The sequence below is a fragment of the Macrotis lagotis genome, chromosome 1, assembly GCF_037893015.1.
Source record: "Macrotis lagotis isolate mMagLag1 chromosome 1, bilby.v1.9.chrom.fasta, whole genome shotgun sequence".
Classification (NCBI taxonomy): Eukaryota; Metazoa; Chordata; class Mammalia; order Peramelemorphia; family Peramelidae; genus Macrotis; species Macrotis lagotis.
The window spans coordinates 306,244,964-306,264,408 of NC_133658.1; the positions used below are offsets into that span (position 1 = coordinate 306,244,964).

The window sequence follows — 19,445 nt, forward strand, 5'->3', positions numbered from 1 at the left end:
GGACAGACATTGGGTTAAGTACTGGGCATTCATGGATATAGTCAAAGTTAGACAACATGCAAATAATTATTTAAAAACAAACTTGTACTCTATGTGTGTATGTGTATACATATTAGCTTATTGACTGAATGAATGAATTTTATTATGAAATAGATGTAAGATCTGAACATTATACACCTAAGTCTGATGCTCCTGATTGAAAGACAGAAAAATAAGAGCCCTCAGATAATAATAATAATAATAACAACAATAATAATAAACAAGACACTATAAATCATCTGAGAAACCAGAGTTTGAATTGATATTACTGGAATGGAATTAATTTCTCTCCATTCAGCCAAACCTGAAACCTAGATTCATGTAAATACCTGAAATACTGCCTGAATGAAAGAAATTTATATAATATTCTTTCAAATATTGCTTAATGTCAAAATACACAAACATTTCTCACGAATACCTGCTCCTTCTTCTTTTGGTATTTCTTCCCACTATACCATGGGATACTTCTACTTTGGTCCCAACCTCTAATAGTACTTGGATTGTTGAATTTTCAGTATGAGTTCCATACTTAGGTGTTTAAATTTAAAATAACAAATATGAAAAGGAGATCTATCTTATAGGGATTACTACACTAGGGAATTGCAAATGGGGGGGGGATTATTTACAATGACCCCAAATGAATAGTCCCAGAATGTTCCAACATTTGGACTGTTCTAAGGGGGGAAGGGTGGAATTCCTTTTTCTAAGAAACAGAGCTTATAAAAAAATCTTTGAAAGGGGTTTTTGGCGATCAACTGCCTCTTTAGAAACAACATTTTTATGAGTTAATGCAAATGAATAAAAAACATGTGGATTAAATTCCCCTTAAAACACTCATGGGCTTAAAAATGGAAGGGGAAAAGGACCTAAGGCCAACTGAAGAGTATATTTCGCCAAAATCAAGAAGGGGGGAAGGGGGGAAGGGGGGAATTTCCAGTCTTTGTACATTACACACACCTGGTCTGCCTCACTCCGACACAAGTAGAATACTACCCCCCAAATTCATTCTGGGAGGTCTTAGAGAAGTCCATGAAAACCTTGGGGTACCATTCAAGAGGAGTATGTACATCCTGTAATAGCTGCAACACCTGGTAAGATCACCAGGCCAAAAAAAGCCCAAGAGTTTCCACCTAGAAAATCCTGGAACATAAGTATGAACATGTCAAAAAAGCCATAATAAAAACATCCCTTTATGAATACCAAGGTCTTACTGAAGACCCATAGTGAATGATTACAAAACAAGAAAGATTTAATATCTGGTTGGGATCTTGATATTGGCTACCTGGGCACATCATGCTGTGTAATATTTATTAAAAACAACTTCTTGCAATTCCCATGTGTATATGTATATATGTGATCCACTGGAACAAAAGGAAACTGTATCCTAGCATCACAGATTTCTAACTAGAAGGAATCCTTGAGGTCAGTCTAATTTTTACCATTTAAGAAGAAAAAAGAGATTCAGGGAACCAAAATGATTTCCCCAAGGTCATATAGAAACTAAGTAGTAGGAGAGAATTTGAACTCATGTCCTGAAATTCCAAATGTATTTCTCTTTATATATTGTACAATATCATTGTAGATAGAGAACTCAAGTTCAAATCCTACCTCTGATGTTTACAAACCCAAGGCACCATAGGCAAATTACTTAGTCTCTTTGCCCCGTATTTTCTCATCCATAAAATTACCAATTATGAAGACTGGCCAGAAACAAGTCACTTAACCTTGCTATGATTTAGACTATGATAAAGAACAATTGCTGATTTGAATTTCAGCAAATCTAATAAATGTTCAGGAAGTATCTACCATGCCATGTTGGGGATACTATTAATTAAAAAAAAAAAAAAGACAGCCCTTGCCCTCAAGGAGCTTACTATGAATGAGAAAACTAAAGAACACAATTGGCTAAGAAAGATTAGGGGGATATCTGGCCTGGCATCTTATTCAGATTCAGATAAAACGTGACAGAGCAGCAGATGCAAAGTAGATGGAGCTGAGAATTCAGTTTCTGTTCACAATAAGGGAAGGTTTTGGGAGTAGTTTGGTATTCCACCCTCCAGCCCTCAATCAGAGGGGAAAGAAGGTTCAGTCAACCAATGCAGAGTTACACAGCACAGAGATAGTCCAATCTCCAAGCCATGAAGACTCATCTGCTATGCTAAGTTACCTTTCAACTATCTGAATAACAAGAGCTGATATTTATACGGCACTCTGAAGAATTGCAATGCACTTTATATGATTTCCTTTGCATTTACTCTTTGCAACAAAATGAAGTATTACAGTAATCTTCATTATCATTTTACATATTAGGAAACCAAACTTCAGGGCCATTAAAGGATCTGACTATGGCAACACAGCTAGTAAGAGTCTGAGGCAATAATAGGCTCCTAAAATGTTCCTGATTCCAGGTTCTGTACTTTTGCTAGAGCTCCAACACTCACTAGCACATCTTAAGACATTTTTTAGCACCATTAGTTAGTTGTCTGCTCAGAGAATGAAAACTCCTTGAGGACTGGAACTGTGTCCTTTTGCATCATTATATCCTGTATAGCTGGCATAGTGTCTTGCATGTTTTAAGAGCTTAATCAGTATCAATTAAATTGGATATTAGCTTGTACAAAATATTATCATGTATAAAGATCTTATGAAAAATAGTAAAGCAATATTAATGCAACATAAGTGATTTGAATATTGCTTTTATTCCTCTTTTTTAATATTAGTGTTGACAATGAAAAGTTAGCTGTATTGAAGAAATGTGAATTTTGAATTAGTCATTTTTTATTTGACAATGACAGAAGACTTCAGTAAAAATTAGGAAACCCAAGAAATAAAAGGGCCAAAGTATAGCAGAAATGCAGGCAGAGAAGTGAGGCTGAATTGTCTGTTTAGATAACGTCTGGACATAAATTAAACAAACCACAGATTGAACCAAGGACACTATGGACGCCCCTACTACCCAGGAAAGATGTGTTGATTTACATTGTAATTGTCCAGATTTTTTTTTCCTCCTTTCTGATTTTTACTTCCTTTGGCAATGAAAAAAGCAACAAATGAAAAATCTATAGAGCTCATTGGATCTTTAGACATCATCCAATCAAATGCCCTCTTCTTATAGGTTCCGAGAGCTGAAGAAATTTGTCTATGGAAACACAGATGCTTAAGCTGCAGAATCAGGATTTGATAGCAGATTCTTTGATTCTGAATTTGATATTTGTACCTTTGCCTTTGTAGAATCCCTATTCTACTGTAAAATTTTTTTCTTTAATTTAGACTTTTTTCCTTTTCATACATCTTCCATTTTCTTGAACTCAAAGAAACTTAGCTCCTCATAAAAATAATGATTCTCAAGTTATCTTCTCTAGTAATATATGTACCTTTTCCCATGTCTTTTTGCCCCAAGCTGAGGAGCAAGAGTAGATGGGCTACTTGTTCTCATCTCTACTTCCAAATATCAATATATACAGCAACCTCTTCTCCCCTGAAGTACATGCCTTCCTATCTAGATGTAAGATAGCTGTGTCTTTATAGTTCTGCCCTTTCATTTTGAATAGCTAGTTGCTGAGTTCAGAATGATTAGAGTCTTAAGAATGGGAGTTACTCTGACTCAGAGTTCTGATAAAGTAGTTGGTCATTTTGAATATGACAAAGTATAGAGAGATTCAGCTACCAGAATTAGAGAGAGAGATAGAGAGAGATTTTTTAAAAAGACAAATTTCAGAACTGTATCACCTAAATTTGAAGCTGGAAGCAAATACTACTCACAGTTGAAAAGGAAGTTCAACAAAACAGAGGAAGAGCTTGGAAGCAAAGAATCAGAGAAGTCATTCAATAGATTTGACAGGCCTGTTTGAAGCATCATATCTTGTGAAATGCTAGATATTCCAAGAATAGAATGGATCCCTTCCTATCTGCTCTTTCAATAATAATATCTTTCTCACATCTTTGATCTCTTTTTATCTACTCCTTCCCTGCTGCCTGCAAACATGCTCACATCTTCCCAATCCAGAAAAGAATCACAACCCTGCTTCTCCATCAAATTATATATTTTATCTTTTTTACTTTCCACAAACTCCTAGAAAAAGCTGTTTATACTCCTCTCCGGTTTTTTCATCTCCTATTCACTTGTCAATCCATTGCAATCTAGCTTCTGATCTCACTGTTCATTCTATAGACTCTAATGATTTCTTAGGTGGTAAATCTGATGGTCTTTTTTTGGTCTTTATCATTATTTGCGAAATATTAATTGGCATCTTTTGATACTGTTAACTATACTCCCTTTTGGGCACTTTTCCCTCCCATCGCTTTTTAAAATTATTTTCTCTTGGTTGTTCTCCTAGTTGTTCTTAGTCTCTTTTGCTTGATCATCATCTCTGTCCCACCCAATCCCTAATTAGGAGTGTCTCTCAAGACTTTATCCAAGATTCATTTCTACACATCTTTTTCTATATTCTAGTGAATTCAGTTAGAATCACTTTGAAAATAATTCCCTAACTCCATATTCATACTTAATCTCTTTTTTTGAATGCAAATTCCACATCATTCAACTATTTGCTGGACAAATCCACTTAAAAGTTTATTAGGTATCTCTAATTCAGTATGTAAAAAACATCTTCCTGTTACTACTGCCAAAGCCACCTCTCTCTAAACCCCTATTTCTGTTAATGATGCCTTCAACCTTATAGTCCTATAGATTTATAACAAGTTATCTTAGCCTGCCTTCACTTTTCATATCCAATTAGTTTCCAAGACATGATGATTCTACCTCCTTTTATATTTATCCCCTTTTCTCCACTCACATAGCAAACATCCTAGTTCAAGTCTTTACTACTTTTCATCTACAGCTCAGATGCCAAACTGAGATAGAAATGAATCTCTGAGGGTATCATATTGCCTTAGAAAGCCACATATTATAACATATATTTGCATAATCTATGTTGTATTGCATATTTATTATTTTTTGTCAAACATTTCCCAATTACATTTTTTTTAGCTTTTGCAAGTCAAATGGGGTTAAGTGGCTTGCCCAAGACCACACAGCTAGGTAATTATTAAATGTCTGAGGCCAGATTTGAACTCAGGTACTCCTGACTCCAGGGTCCATGTTTTATCCACTGTGCCACCTAGCTGCCCCCCAATTACATTTTAATCTAGTTGGGTTGGACTCAGAAGTGATGTGGGCACATGTAACCCAAAGGTCCTGAGTATGAGACCTCTGTTCTAGACCATTGATTTCCCTGTTTTCCATGTTTTTACTCTTTGATCAGTCAGCAAACAGGCAGTGTGATGAATGCTGCAGATAGATAAGAAACAAAAATGATCCCTATCCTTAAGGACTTTGTGTTCTCTTTTGGGAAACAGTAGAAATGAATCAGAAGATAAAAGATAAATGCAAAACAGATTGAAGATAACCATAAAAGGAATGGAATTGGCAGCTAGGAAGACCATAAAAGACATCCTGGAAGAAACAGGACTTGATCTGAGTCTTATAGAAAGCCAGAGAGAATCAGAGGTAGGGAAGGAGAACACTCTAGGAATAGGTTATACTCACAAAGGCATAGATATTGGAAAATGTGTCATGAAGAACAATGAATAGACTAATATGATTAGACTGAGTGGAGGGAAGTAATATATAAAAATGGAAAGGTAAAACTAACGGTGAAAGAATTTTGTAGGAAATATAAGGAAAACTGTGGTTTTTGAGTTGGGAGGGAGGGAGGAGGTGGCATAGACCTATACATTATGAAAGTCACTTTGTCAGCCATGGAAAGAATGAGTTTGGTTAGGGAGACACTTGCATCAAAGAGACCAAATTAGAAAGCTATTATAATATCAGTTATGTACATAGAAAGAAGGGGATATATGCAAGAGAAGTAAAAAAGAGAAATGATAAGATTTGGCAAATTATTGGATATATGAAGTAAATAAGAGAAAAGAGCTGGAAATGATACCTGCTTGACTGGTAGGATGGGGTGTAATAGCTTTGGCAGTGATAATAGAAATTAAAAAGAGGAAATATTGGGGGGAAATGATCATTAGTATTGTTTTGAATCATAAGTTCAAATTTATGTTCATTGTTAAGTTTGAGATGCCACAAGAAATCTAATTTGAAATGTTCAACAGAGAACTGGTAATCTGGATCTTGGGAAAGAGACTGAGATTGCATAAGCAAATATGGAAGTTATCTTCATAGACATGATAACTGAGGGCATGGGAGATGTGAGATTATTAAGAGTGAAAAAACAGAGAGGGAGGTCCAGGAGAGAGTGTGAAGGACACCAACAAGTTAGTGGGCATGATGCAGGTGAAAATCCAGCAAAATAAGAGATGGGAGTCAGACAGGTAAAAGATGAGCCAAGGGAGCAAAGGCATGAAAACCTAAAAAGGAAAGGATGTTCAGTGGTTGAGGGATCCAGAGAGATGAGGATATAGAAGAAGTGATGATACTTGTCAATTAATAGAACACACTGGTAATTTTGTAGAGAGCAGATTCAGTTAAGGGAAGAAGGATAAGGTCTAGAACCATATTGGAAAGGGTTTCGAAGAAGATACTGCTTCCCAACCAGGTCCAGGGAGTCAGGGGTATCACTGAAATCCAACTAATCCTAGAAAGAGTAGTCAGGAATGGAGTGTTCATCAGGAATCAGTCTTTTCAAGTGCCAGAAATGGAAGGCATGAAATAGGAAGAGTTTTAAGGTGAATAGAAATTGGTTGATTATGGAACAAGCATTTCTGAGGTCATAGTGAAAGGTGGGGAGGGATGAGTGCAGATCTTCAATAGATCACTGGAAGAAAAAGGATAAGAATGAGATTGCACAGCTGAGGTTAGGGAGAGAAGTTTACTCTTTAGGATGCAGTTAGGTAGCTTAGTGGATAGAGCACCGATCCTGGAGTCAAGAGGAACTAAGTTCAAATTTGGCCTCAGACACTTGGCAACTACTAGCTGTCTGATCTTGGGCAAGTTGCTTAACACTGATTGTCTTGCATCCAGGGCCACTTTCAGTTGTCCTGATTCATATCTGGTCACTGGATATAGAAAGCTCCAGAGGAGAAAGTGAAATTGGTGATTTAGCACAGCCCCCCCCACTTAAATCCAATTCACATGCATGTCATGGCATCACCTCCCTGATGCCATGGTCTTCTTCAAGAACAAAGGACAAATAACAACATCACAGAGACAGGAAAATTTATAGAGAGTAGGAAAAACTCTCTAACCATTACAGAATGGGGCTTAGCAGAAAGAATAAGAGTAAGGTATGCTAATGAAGGCAGCTTATTTGAAGTTTCAAAATTGATGCTCTATCCTAGCACAGTCCTCAATCAACATGAACTGGTGCTGTAATTTGGGGCTAGGCTGATGCTTTGAACTTTTAGTCTTAAGGACATGATTTGTCCATGCACTACCTTTATAACTGAAACTCTATTGTACTATTAGGTCAACCATCTGAAGCCTAGGGAAGAGGGAAACAATCCTCCACACAGCTGCAATATAATCTTCCTAAAACATAATCATCCCTCATCCTTGCTCAATAACAATAGTGCTCTGTTGCCACTGAGAAAATAAATACAAACATCTCAGTTTGGTCTTTAAAACCTTTCCCATCCTGCCTATCTTTCCATATTTATTCCACACCACTACCTTTGATGTCTTCTATGTTCAGTTCAAACTAGTTTGCTTGCTGATTCCAGAACTTATCATTCAATATCCTATTTTGCAGAGGCTATCCTGAATCTTGCAATGAATCCTTTCTCATCTCTTCCCCCTTAGAATTCTCAGCTCCCTTAAAGGCTTAACACTAATGCAGCCTCCTATAGAGAACTTTCCAAGATACCTCCACCCTAACCTGTCCCCTAGACACACACACACACACACACACACACACACACACAGACAAGCAGACACCCCTAACTTACACACACATTCACCTGTTAGTACTGCCTCCTTTTTAAATTAATGGATGCTTACCTATCTGTGTAAATGTAATCCTCCAGTGGAATTCAAAGTCCTTGAAAGCTGGGACTGTTTTCCTTTTTATCCCCAGCTCCTATCACAAGACCTTGCATAGAGCAGATGTTTTTTTTTTCTAAAGCTTATTAAATGAATGAAAGTACAAATGTTTGAAGTATAATCAGGAGAATGGAATTACAGACATGGTTTTGCCCTCTTTCCTCCCCTACCTTCATCTCCAGCTCTACTTTAATAGGGAAAAAAAACTTATGATTTCTCTTAAAATGGCAAGATTGAATTTATGTATGCAAAGTATTAATATTGTCCACCTGGTGCAATTTGAAACATTCCTTTGCCCAAATCTTTAACCACAGATGCATTAAACTTGAATATTAGTAGTTCATTCCCATGGGTCAAGCACTGAACTCTATCTTGAGTCCCCTTGAGAGTGCAAATAATTCTGGTTGGGGCCACTAGCAGACAGCATTGTATATATTAGCTGAGGACTTGGGTAAGTCACGGAATCTCATTTTTTTCCACATGAGAGAAAGCATTAAGCTGGATCCTGACTAGTAAATCATCAGTTGTAAAGATCAAATAAGAAAATATATGTGGCTTGGGAGAAGTTAGGTGGCAGTAGATAAAAGCACTAACACTGGAGTCAGGAGGAACTGAGTTCAAATTTGACCTTAATGCTTACTTAGCTTTAAGACTTTGACTTAACCCTATTACCTTACAATTCTTTTAAAAAGAGAAAGAAAATGGGGGTTGCTAGGTGGTACAGTGGATAGAGCACCAGCCCTGGAGTCAGGAGTACCTGAGTTCAAATCCAGTCTCAGACACTTAATAATTACCTAGCTGTGTGGCCTTGAGCAAGTCACTTAACCCCATTGCATTGCAAAAAAAACTAATAAGTAAATAAATAAGAAAAGAAAGAAAATATATGTGACTTTTACACACCACAATGCAAAGGGAAAAGTTCCAAGTTTGAATTCAGAATACTTGGCTAAGGATACAACTGTGCTCCTAAGCATAAGTGTGACCCTGACCAAGGCCTTTACTTCCTCTGAGTCTCAGTTTCTCCATATATCTCTCTCCTAGGATCATTTTTTTAAGGAATTTATGCAGAGCTATATAAATTTATTTTAGATACTTTAAAAATATGGTGAACAATCACATCAAATAGATAAGATATTAAGTTCATCATGATGGAGTAAATCAATTTTCCCAAAAGCAGAAGACAAAGAACTGAGGAGCAGAGAAATTTGAGAATTCTTCTAAGGTGATACAATTCCTCAGACCTTGTGATTCTAAGCCTAGGGAAAAAATATTCTAAGCCTGTGGTAATCTTTCCTAGCAGTATCAAGTCAATTAGAGTCAGTATTAGGAAGAGCCCACTCCTTCTCACTCCTCAACTATCTTGAAGAAAAAGTACTTTTGAGGTTAGATAAGAAAAGAGACAAATACTATTATTGCCTGAGCTGAGATCAAAAAGCAGGGAGAGGTTTGGGAGTGTGGACTATCCATTTCCTTGTAATCATTTTGGAGTCAAACATTTAATTTTAAAAATCTTACCTCTTAAAAAAAAACCTTAAGAGTCCAGGTTTAGGTTAACTAAATGAAAGTGAGGTTTTTATTTTTTAAATTAATTTCTTAGTTTAAAAGCTTGCTTGTGTGGGTGGACGTTCAAAGAGCCACAAATCTTCCTCTTCTTTTTTGCAGCTGAACATTTCACAAATGATTGGCACCTGGCACCCAGTGGGTAATCAGGTGGAAAGTGTTTTTACTTGGAAAAGTCAGGTGTTTCAGAGCTACTCCATAATGGGAAGGACTAAAAATGATCATCTCTCTAGGGCATACAAACAAGAGAAAGGAAAAGAAAACAGGAAAAATGGAAGAGATGGCAAGGGAGACAAATGACTCAAGAAATTGAAGATTTAGAATTAGAGATTCTTTCTTGTCATAAAATTCTTAGAGATATCCTAAGCTAACACTTCATTTTACAAAGGAAAAAATGATATTCAGAAAGGAGAAACATCTTGTCCACCACACAACACACAGAGAATTTTCATGATTTGCCTAATAGTGCTCTTCCTACATAATTAATTTGTGATGGTCTTAGATTTATTTTGTATTTACTCTGTTGTGACACATCCTTGCAAAATGACTGTGAGCAAGTCACTTAAGCCTCTTGGTGCTCTAGACAACCCTCTACAACTACATTTCAGAAAAGGTGCCAGAATTCTATCCCAATAAAATAATAGATTGGATATCTATTTTGGATATATTTATATTTGTACATGTTATCTACCCAATTGAATGCAGCCTTCATAAGAAATAGAAACATGTTTCTTTTTTTTTTTCAATTTTCTTTTATATGTCAAGTGCCAAGGACAGCTCTTGGCAATTAATAAATGTTTTTTGATTTATTAGTAGGGTGCTGGGCTTGTAGCCAGGAACTCATTTTCATGAGTTCAAACTTCAGGGGGCAGCTAGGTGGCGCAATGGATAGAGTACCAGCCCTGAAGTCAGGAGGACCTGAGTTCAAATCCAATCAGAGACATTTAATAATTATCTAGCTGTGTGACCTTGGGCAATTCACTTAAGGCTGTTTGTCTCAGTTGTTCATCTAAAAAATGAGCTGGAAAAGGAAATGGCAAACTACTCCAGAGTTATTGTCAAGAAAACTCCTAAAAGGGTCACAAAGAAAAAGACACAAATGAAACAACTGAACAACAAATAGAAACTGTCATTCTATATTCTTTCTCTTAAATAAAATGTTCTTTTGTTAATTTCTCCACAAACCTCTTCTCCATATTAATTAAAGTCATATACTTTAAATTTTCTGTTTTAGGACAATAGCTCAAATACACAGTATTTTCAGTGGATTCCTCTGTATCCTTTTCAACTTCCCTCTAAAAGTTTAAGTGTTTACCATTTTAAGAAACCTTGAGACACAAAAGGACAAACACAAAATAATTTGTGTTGATAGGGAATGGTATCTTAAAACAGAAGATTGTGTTTGATTTGATTTGGTTTTATATCTTACAGAAAAATTTGAATAAACTGTTAGTCCTTCCATTGGTTTAAAATAGCATTCTTTCTTCTCATACTTCAGTACTTCAAAAATTCAAAATTTCATCAGTATGGGTAGACTTCTCCATGAATGCAGATCTCAGTTCCCCTGGAACTGGATGATTGCTTGTCAAGTTGCTTGTCAAGTGTGTCATGAAGGGAAAACTTTTTGAAGAGAGAGGATAGACTTGATGGTGGAAGACTCCTTCCAATTCTATAATTCACTGATTCCATGACTCAGTAGATGACCTTAATGATAGGGCTTTTCAAACTTAGGCTGCTCCTAGCAACAAACAAAGCATAAAAATCTTCATCTTAAAAAGTCTTTCCAACTCGGTAGGATCTGCTTCATTTCTGCTCAATTGAAATAGACTTTTAGCCCACCTAGTCTTCTTGTTTAAAGTTATTTATTTATTTTAACATTCTTTTCTTTTTCAAATTTTGAGTTCTGAATTCTCCTTTCTTCCTATATCTTCTTTAGCACCCACTGAGAAGGTAAAGAATATGATATCAGTTTTGAATATGAAATCATGTAAAACATTTCCATATTTTTTAAAAATAAGGAAAATAAAGTGAAAAAATTGTACTTCAGAGTTTATCAGTTCTCTCTCTGGAGCTAGAAAGCATTTTTTTCATCATGAGTCCTTTGGAATTGTCTTGGATCATTATATTGGATCAGAGAGCCTAGTTGTTCATAGCTGATCATCATTGCAACACTGTTCATCTATACAAAATGATCTTCCATTTCTTCTTACATCACTTTGTACCAGTACATATAAAATCTTGCTACATTTTCTTTTTTCCTGAAACCACCTCCCCCATCATTTCACATAGCACAATAATATGCCATCATAAACATATGCTACAACATGTTCAAATCATTTCCCAATTGAGAAGCATCCCCTTTAACTCAAATTCTTTGTTACCACAAAAAGTGCTGATATAATTAATTTGTACATATGGGTTCTTTTTCTTTTTCTTTTTTTTTGGTGGGGGGTTTCTTTGGGACATATATCTTATAGTGGTATAGCTTGTCAAAGGATATGCAAAGTTTGATCACCTTTTTGACATTGTTTCAAACTGTTTTCTAGAATGGTTGGAACAATTCATTACCCCACCAAGAGTTATCAGTATACAAATTTTCCCCTCATTCCCTTCAGCATTTGTCATTTCTGATAGATGTGAGGTGGATGCCTTAGAGTTGTTTTAATTTTCATTTCTCTATTTAATAGTGATTTAGAGAATTTTGTTCATATGACCATAGAAAACTTTAATTTATTCTTCCGAAAAAAATGGAGAATGGCTCTTATTTTTTGTAATTTTGACTATATATTTGTATATTTGAGAAATGAGACCTTTATTACAGAAACTTGCTGTAAAAATTTTTGATACTACTTTGTTGACCATGGTATCTTTTAGCAAAATATTATTTCCTTGATTGTCTCTTTTTGGTACAGCTATTTCCATTTTTGCTTTGCCTGAGATAATAATGGTTACCCTACCTTTTTTACTTCAACTGAAGCATATTGAATTTTGGTCCAGTCTTGATTTTAACTCTGGGTGTGTCTTTCTGTTTCAAGTATACAAATCATAAACAACATATTTTTGGATTCTGGATTCTAATTCCTTCTGCTAGCTACTTATATTTTATGGTTGAGACCATACATAGTTGTGATTACTGTATTTTTCCCTCTATTCAATTTTTTTCTGTTTCTTCTTATTTATCCTGTCTTTCCTCAAAAGTCTACTTTGATTCTAGTCAAAGAAAGAAAAAAGAAAAAGAGAGAGAGGGAGAGAGAGAGAGAGAAAGAGAAAGAAAGAAAAAGAAAACCATCCTACCACAAAAGTTATTACAGTAATAAGGTTGCTCAAAACACAAACTCAGAAGAAGAGAATAACAAAACATCAGCATATAAGACTTCAAAAAATATATATAACTTGGGCACAAATTCTATGGAAGAGATGAAACAAGAATTCAAAATGAATTCAAAATGGCTTTTGTCAATAAATGAGAATGCAAGAGGAAAAAAACATGAAAAAGAATTGAGGGTTCTCAAAAGAAAGAATTGGACAGGAAATTGACAGTTTAGAGTGAGATGTACAAAACCTTGCCCAAGCAATAAACTCCCTGAAAACTAGAATGAACTAAATAGAAGTCAACAATTCCATGAGGAAAGAAAAATTGAAATAAAGGTCAAAAACTGAAAAACATCAGAAGAAAGATTAAGATATCTCAAAGAAAAAAAAACTGATCTGGAAAACAATTGAGGAGGAAAAAACATCAAAAATATTTGGATCACCTAAAGGTAATGAGAAAAAAAAAGATCCTAGACATCATATTTCAGGAAGTCCTAAAACTATCCAGATCTCTTAGAATCAGAGGGTAAAATGGAAATAGGAGGAATCTAACAATCATTTCCTGAAATCCCAAAAATGAAAATGCTCAAGAGCATTATAAGCAAAACCCAGAGCTTCCAGATCAAAGAAAAAATACCATACAAGCATCCCAGAAAGACTGCAAGTACTGAGGTGCTACAGTAAGAATTACACATGATTTATCAGTGATGATATAAAGGAAAAGAGACTGTGGAATATCATATTTCAAAAGGCAAAGGATATACACTTAAAGAACTACTTTCTGAAACAACTAACTATAATGATATGGGAGTGGGGAAATGGATGGAGAGGTGAACTTTTAATGATACAAAAACTTTCAAATTTATTGATGGAAAGATCAGAACTGTAGAGTAACCTTGAAATTCAAACTTAGGCATTAAGAGAAGCATAAAAGTGTAACCATGATTGAACAATGATAAAGGACTAAATAAGAATAAATTGCTTATATTCTAACATGGGGAAATGATATATGTCCCCTATGAATCCTGTTATCATCAGGTGTCAAAGGAAACTTATTAAACAGAAGAATTGGGAATGATTCTATTCTGTTTTGATGATCTTAAAAGAGTGGAAAGGGAAGAGAAGAAGATAACACTGAAGTGGAGAGGGAAAGAAAAAAAAGAAAATTAAGAAAAATTATCTCACACAAATGGACATCAATCAACAATCAATTAATAAACATTTATTAACCTCCTACTTAGTGCCACTCACTGTACCAAGCACTGGAGATATGTAAATAGGTAAAATATAATCCCTGTTCTCGAACAGCTTACAATATTCCATATAAAGAGGAGAAGCAGGGGACACTTGAGCTTTACTTTCATCCAACCTACTCAAAAGAGGGAAGAATGCATACACAAAGAATTAGCCACAAAAATGCATGCCACACAGCAGAAAATAGAAGGAAAGGCAAGAGAAAATCAGAGGGAAGAGTTGATTAAGGGAAATATCAGACATAAGTGGGAAAATCTCTATGGGTATATGAAAATATTTATAGTTCTTTTTGAGATAGCAAACTGTGGAAGACTGAAAGGATGCCCATAAATTTGGAGATGGCTGAACAAGTTATAAATGTGATGAGATACTACTGTGTTGTAAAAAAGTTATTAAGGAGATAGTTTCAGAGAAACCTGAGAAGATTTATATGAATTGTTCCAAAGTGCTATAAACAGAATCTGAAGAAAAAAAATTATATAAAGTAAAGAACATGGTAAATACAAATAATTTTAAAAGAATTAGGAACTCTGATCAACCACAATTACAGAGGACTAACAATGAAACATGCTAACCATCCATAGAAAGATGAAGGGCTATACATATTTGTAAAATAAAGGGTTTTGTTACTCTTTTGTTCTATGAAGAAAGGAGAATTTTCAGAAGGTGGGTGAAAAGGTAGATTTTATTTGTTGATTGAAAAATATATAAATTAAAAACCAAAAATTAACTTATGCAACAGGGAGCAACTAGGGACCAATAAAAACACTACAAAAATTGATGAAGTGTCTTCCTAAAATAGCAAAGACAAATAAGGAGATGATAAGAATCTTGAATTCAGATGGTCTATGAATCAGCACTGTCAGATGAAATATCACTATTCATTGTTATGAGTATCTGACTGGGTCAGTCTACTCTCTTCCCAAAGATTTAGAGACTCAGCTGCTTCTATTGGGAATCAGCTAACTGAATCAACGGTCTTTAAATTCTAGTCAGAACCATTTAGTGGAATTTCCTATTCTCTGAAAGTCTGGGAGTAGCTGGAGGTCAGTGGAGACAGGGGGGTGACCTCATAGAAAATAATATCTATAAAATGTGTTGTAAATCTTTAATTACTTTATGAATTGAGAGATTGATTTGTCAATAAAATAAGGTAATATAACATATTATAATAAAAAAAATGCAGAATCACAAGAGGAAACATTTTAATACCATCACTGGAATGGCAATAAAAATGATCACGAGTCTGTCCATCTGTCAGGAGAAAAGAGTTTAAGATATTGCTAACAGCATCTCAAGAGATATTGTGAAATACAATGCAACAATGAGGAAGTGAGTCAAGAGACATTTGAGACCAAGAGATAGAAGCAAGGAAAAAAGAGAAAACAAATCTATACACAGCACTAATTTTGAACTATCTAATGGCATATCTTGGATTAAAAGACTTTCAAAATAGACTATATTGTAACTAGAAGCAGAACTAAACCTTGGCATGAGCTATATCCTGATCCTGATGTACTTCCTTCCCCCAGTATAGAGACAATGGCTGAGCAGCCTGGTGAGTGAGACAAAGATAGCATTCCCATAACCTAACATCTGGAATCTCAGATGTTCACCTATGGGGGCTACAGGATAAGTTGGTAGCTGTCACAAAAGCAGGCTGTAATTGGCAGTGACTACTAATGTTCAATTTCTCTGTAAAATTTCGATGCTACATTCCTCTCTCTCCTCCCTACACCCCCCAAACCAACTATCAATTGTATTCAACTTAAATAGAAAAGAAAGTCACTAAACTATAAAAGAATCTCTATCATCTATCTATCTATCTATCTATCTATCTATCTATCATCTATTGACTTAGAAAACTACAAATCAACATTATCTCTATTTTATTGTATTTTTATTTTTTTTATTAACTATTTCTCAATTACATTTTAATCTGGTTCCAGAGTGTGGCAGAACACAAAGGAATGCTCTTTGACACCTGTGATCTATTTTATTCTCCTAACTTTGGGATCATAATTAAGCCAGTCCTATCAATGACAACAGAGCCTAAATTGATAAAGAAGACACTTTGGCACATGTCTGGGCAAGGTATTGTCCATCCTAATATTTATCAGAATGGTCAAGGTCACAAAGTTCTTTCCTTAAGTTTCCTGCTATCATTAAATTACTATAAAAATATTTATTAACAACTTTAAATGACATTAAGGGGGAAAAAGGAATGAGATCCTCTTTACCCTCAAGAAATTTACAAAATAACTGGAAAGACAAAATATCTGATCAGCATTTACTGTGTGCCTGTCATTATCAGTTTAGGGCTGGCATGCGAAGATGAAAATATATATCACTTCTGTCCACATAGTATTTATAAGTTAAAAGACAGAGCAGGCCTACATGTGATCTCATTCCAGAGTATGGGATTCCAAAGAAGGGATAAGTGACACAGACAGGTAGGGAAAAAAATCCAATTCTGATTCTAGAAAATGATAATGAAGCAAGTATCCAACCTCTATGAGAAAGGTGATAGACCAGATATGAAAAATTAGCATTTATTTTCAAATATGAGCAACATATGGATTTATTTTATTTGTACTTGTTACAAGGAAAGTTTCTTATTGTATTGGGGAAAGGGGTGTTATTAGGGAACATGAAGAATTAGTGATGTGAAACATAAGAGGGAAAAAATCTCAATAAAAAATTAAATACACAGAAGAAAGCAAAAAAGAAGTTCAAAAAAGAATATAGACAAGCAGGCAGAGTATTAAATTTAATATATAATATAATAATAATAGAGGTTCATGGGTTTCTATATAATTCTCCTTTGTATATGCTTTTTTGTACATGGAAATGTTCTTGTCTGTACTTCATATTCATAATAAAAACAAAACATTTAAAAGTAATGGTACAATTTAGGATCACAGATTTAGAATTAGAAGAAATTTCAAAGATTCATTTGGTTTTCCCACTACCCATCTTAGAGGTAAAGAACTTGAAGCCAAAAAAAATTTACAGGATTTGCCTAAGGTCATACACAGTAAATAGTAAAGTCAATATTTTGACTTAGATATATTGACTCCAAAACCAGTATTCTTTCTAAAGCAATCAAGCCAGAAGAGAAGAAATCAAATATTTCAAACAAGGAAAGGAAAAGTGGGAACAACAGGAGAATAGAAATCTGAGGATAAGACCAGCAGAGTTGAAAGTCATCTACTTGAAACAGTTTATATTGTTGTTGAGTCATGTTTTTCAGTCATATCTGACTCTTGGTGATTCCATTTGGGATTTTCTTGGCAAAGATATGAGTGGTTTGCCATTTCCTTCTCCATTGCCATATCTAGTAAAACAGATAATAGACAAATAACAGATGGATGAATGAATGAATTAAAAAAAAGCAATAAAAAACCAACATTTGTATTGCACTTTAAAGTTCCCCAAGGGTATGGATAGATTTCATTTGGGGTAGGAATATATTTCATTTGCCTGATGCACTGTTAATAGGCTATTGTGCCCATTTTACAGATAAAAGAAATGACAATCTGAGAATGTATATGAATGGCCACAGTTCCACAGCTGGAAAATTTCAGATGTGGAATTCAAACCCAGGGGTCTTCTAGACTTCATTCCTCATAGTCTACACTACACTATTCATTCCTAGATAATGTTTTGTTTGCCTTTTCTATTATCTGTGTTTGATATTCCTCCATTTCTCGCTAGGAATATATGAATGAGAATTGTTTTCCTTCTCCCATCTTTTTAAGGCTGGGGTCTTCCATTAATAAGGAGGGTTTCCATTGAGGTTCTGATTCACAAACATGTGTTTCCTTTGACCCTCATTCTCTGGCTTTGGGGACTTTTCCTTTACCAAGCCTGGTTATCATTCAACATAGAGATTCTTTCTATACTCCTGAAATTAGTAGGGTGAGAGCCAAGCCCTTAGAGCAGCAGTGGGTAGAATCAGGGTCTCCTTCACCAGAGCTCTCTCAAGCCTTGAACTCCCTGTTGGCAACTGCAGGATTTCTGTTGGGGGAGGGTTGGGGGATTTTTTTTTCTTTAAGTGAGCTAACAGAGCAGACAGATTTTTCCCAAGGCTGCCCTACTCTATTCAGAATAAAGAGGTGGGCAGGAGGCCATGCTTGGATGCCTCCGACCATCTGCCAACAAAAACAGAAAAAAATTAATTATGAATGGTGTCTTCCCATGCTAATCATTTATTGTAAAGGATTTTTCCAGCTTGTTTATAATAGCTGTTGCCTAAGGGTGCATGCTGTATAAATTGTCTGATTACAGGATACAGAGTACTTCTTAATAGGCCTCAGCTGATTAGGAGAGGGGAAAAGAAATTAAGGAGGCCATTTCCCCTTTAGGTATGCAAATGCTTTGCAGAACAAAAGACAAAGATATGATAGACCATGATGAAACACACCCTCTTTTCTTTTACCTTAAATTATGTACCAGGCAAGGAGCAAGCTTCATTGCATGTGTCAGCTGAGATGTGAATGGTTTCATAATTGAAACAATACCAATGCCAGGGAATGCATGTTAGATTCAGAGATAAACTTGCCCCTTTTTGTAGCCCTGCAGCAATTTAGAGTTTGCTGCCTGAATCCAGGTTGGGAAAGGGGTTCCTTTTTGACCTCAAACTAATCAAGCTCTGCCCACTTGAGCTTAATGTGCTGGCATCACGTTGGACTTTTCATCTCCCAAGCCAGGGTTGACATGTCGGCATCTGCTGGGAAGGGAAGCTTTCAAGGTCAATAATGGACTGGCAGATTTGGTGTCTAAAAAAAAAACCCATCAACAATAAATGATAAACTTAAGAGGGAGATCTTCTCTACTCTAATACCACCCCCAGATGCATGCAGCTGTCTCAGTGAATTCAGGGGATGCCTCTCATAAAAACTTTTATTTTGAATCATCTTCCCATCATTAGCCTTACCTAAAGTATTTGGGGAATGGAGAAATACTGAATGAGGATGGGCTAGGGATTTACATTTGCTGGCATGGGATCACCTGAGAGTCAAAAAGACATGGGTTCAGATCCTACCTTAACCTTTAATTAGCTGTATAACCTGGGTAAGTTATTCAACTTCTCTGCTTCTGTTTCTTCATGTAATTAAAGGAAGAGATTGAAACAGATGATCCATGAGGTCACTTCTAGCTCTCTTCTATTATCCTTTGATCATTACTCCCAGCTAGGTATGAGGAGGGGGGCTTAACCATTAGAAAGGGAATGCTGAATTTGATAACAGCAAGGTGCAGTTTTTTGCTTTGT

General features: G+C 35.4%; 1 long non-coding RNA gene across 2 annotated transcripts in view; it reads right to left on the minus strand.

The window, feature by feature from the left end:
• Positions 1-19,445, minus strand: part of LOC141505475 (uncharacterized) — a 255,502-nt gene that overhangs the window by 23,161 nt on the left and 212,896 nt on the right. The window contains exon 4 of one of the 2 annotated variants that reach the window (XR_012473614.1): positions 16,099-17,507. The exons of the other annotated variant lie outside the window; for it this stretch is intronic. This is a non-coding gene — a long non-coding RNA (uncharacterized LOC141505475). Of the gene's footprint in view, positions 1-16,098; positions 17,508-19,445 lie in introns of those variants that run through there. 2 annotated transcript variants of the gene reach the window in all.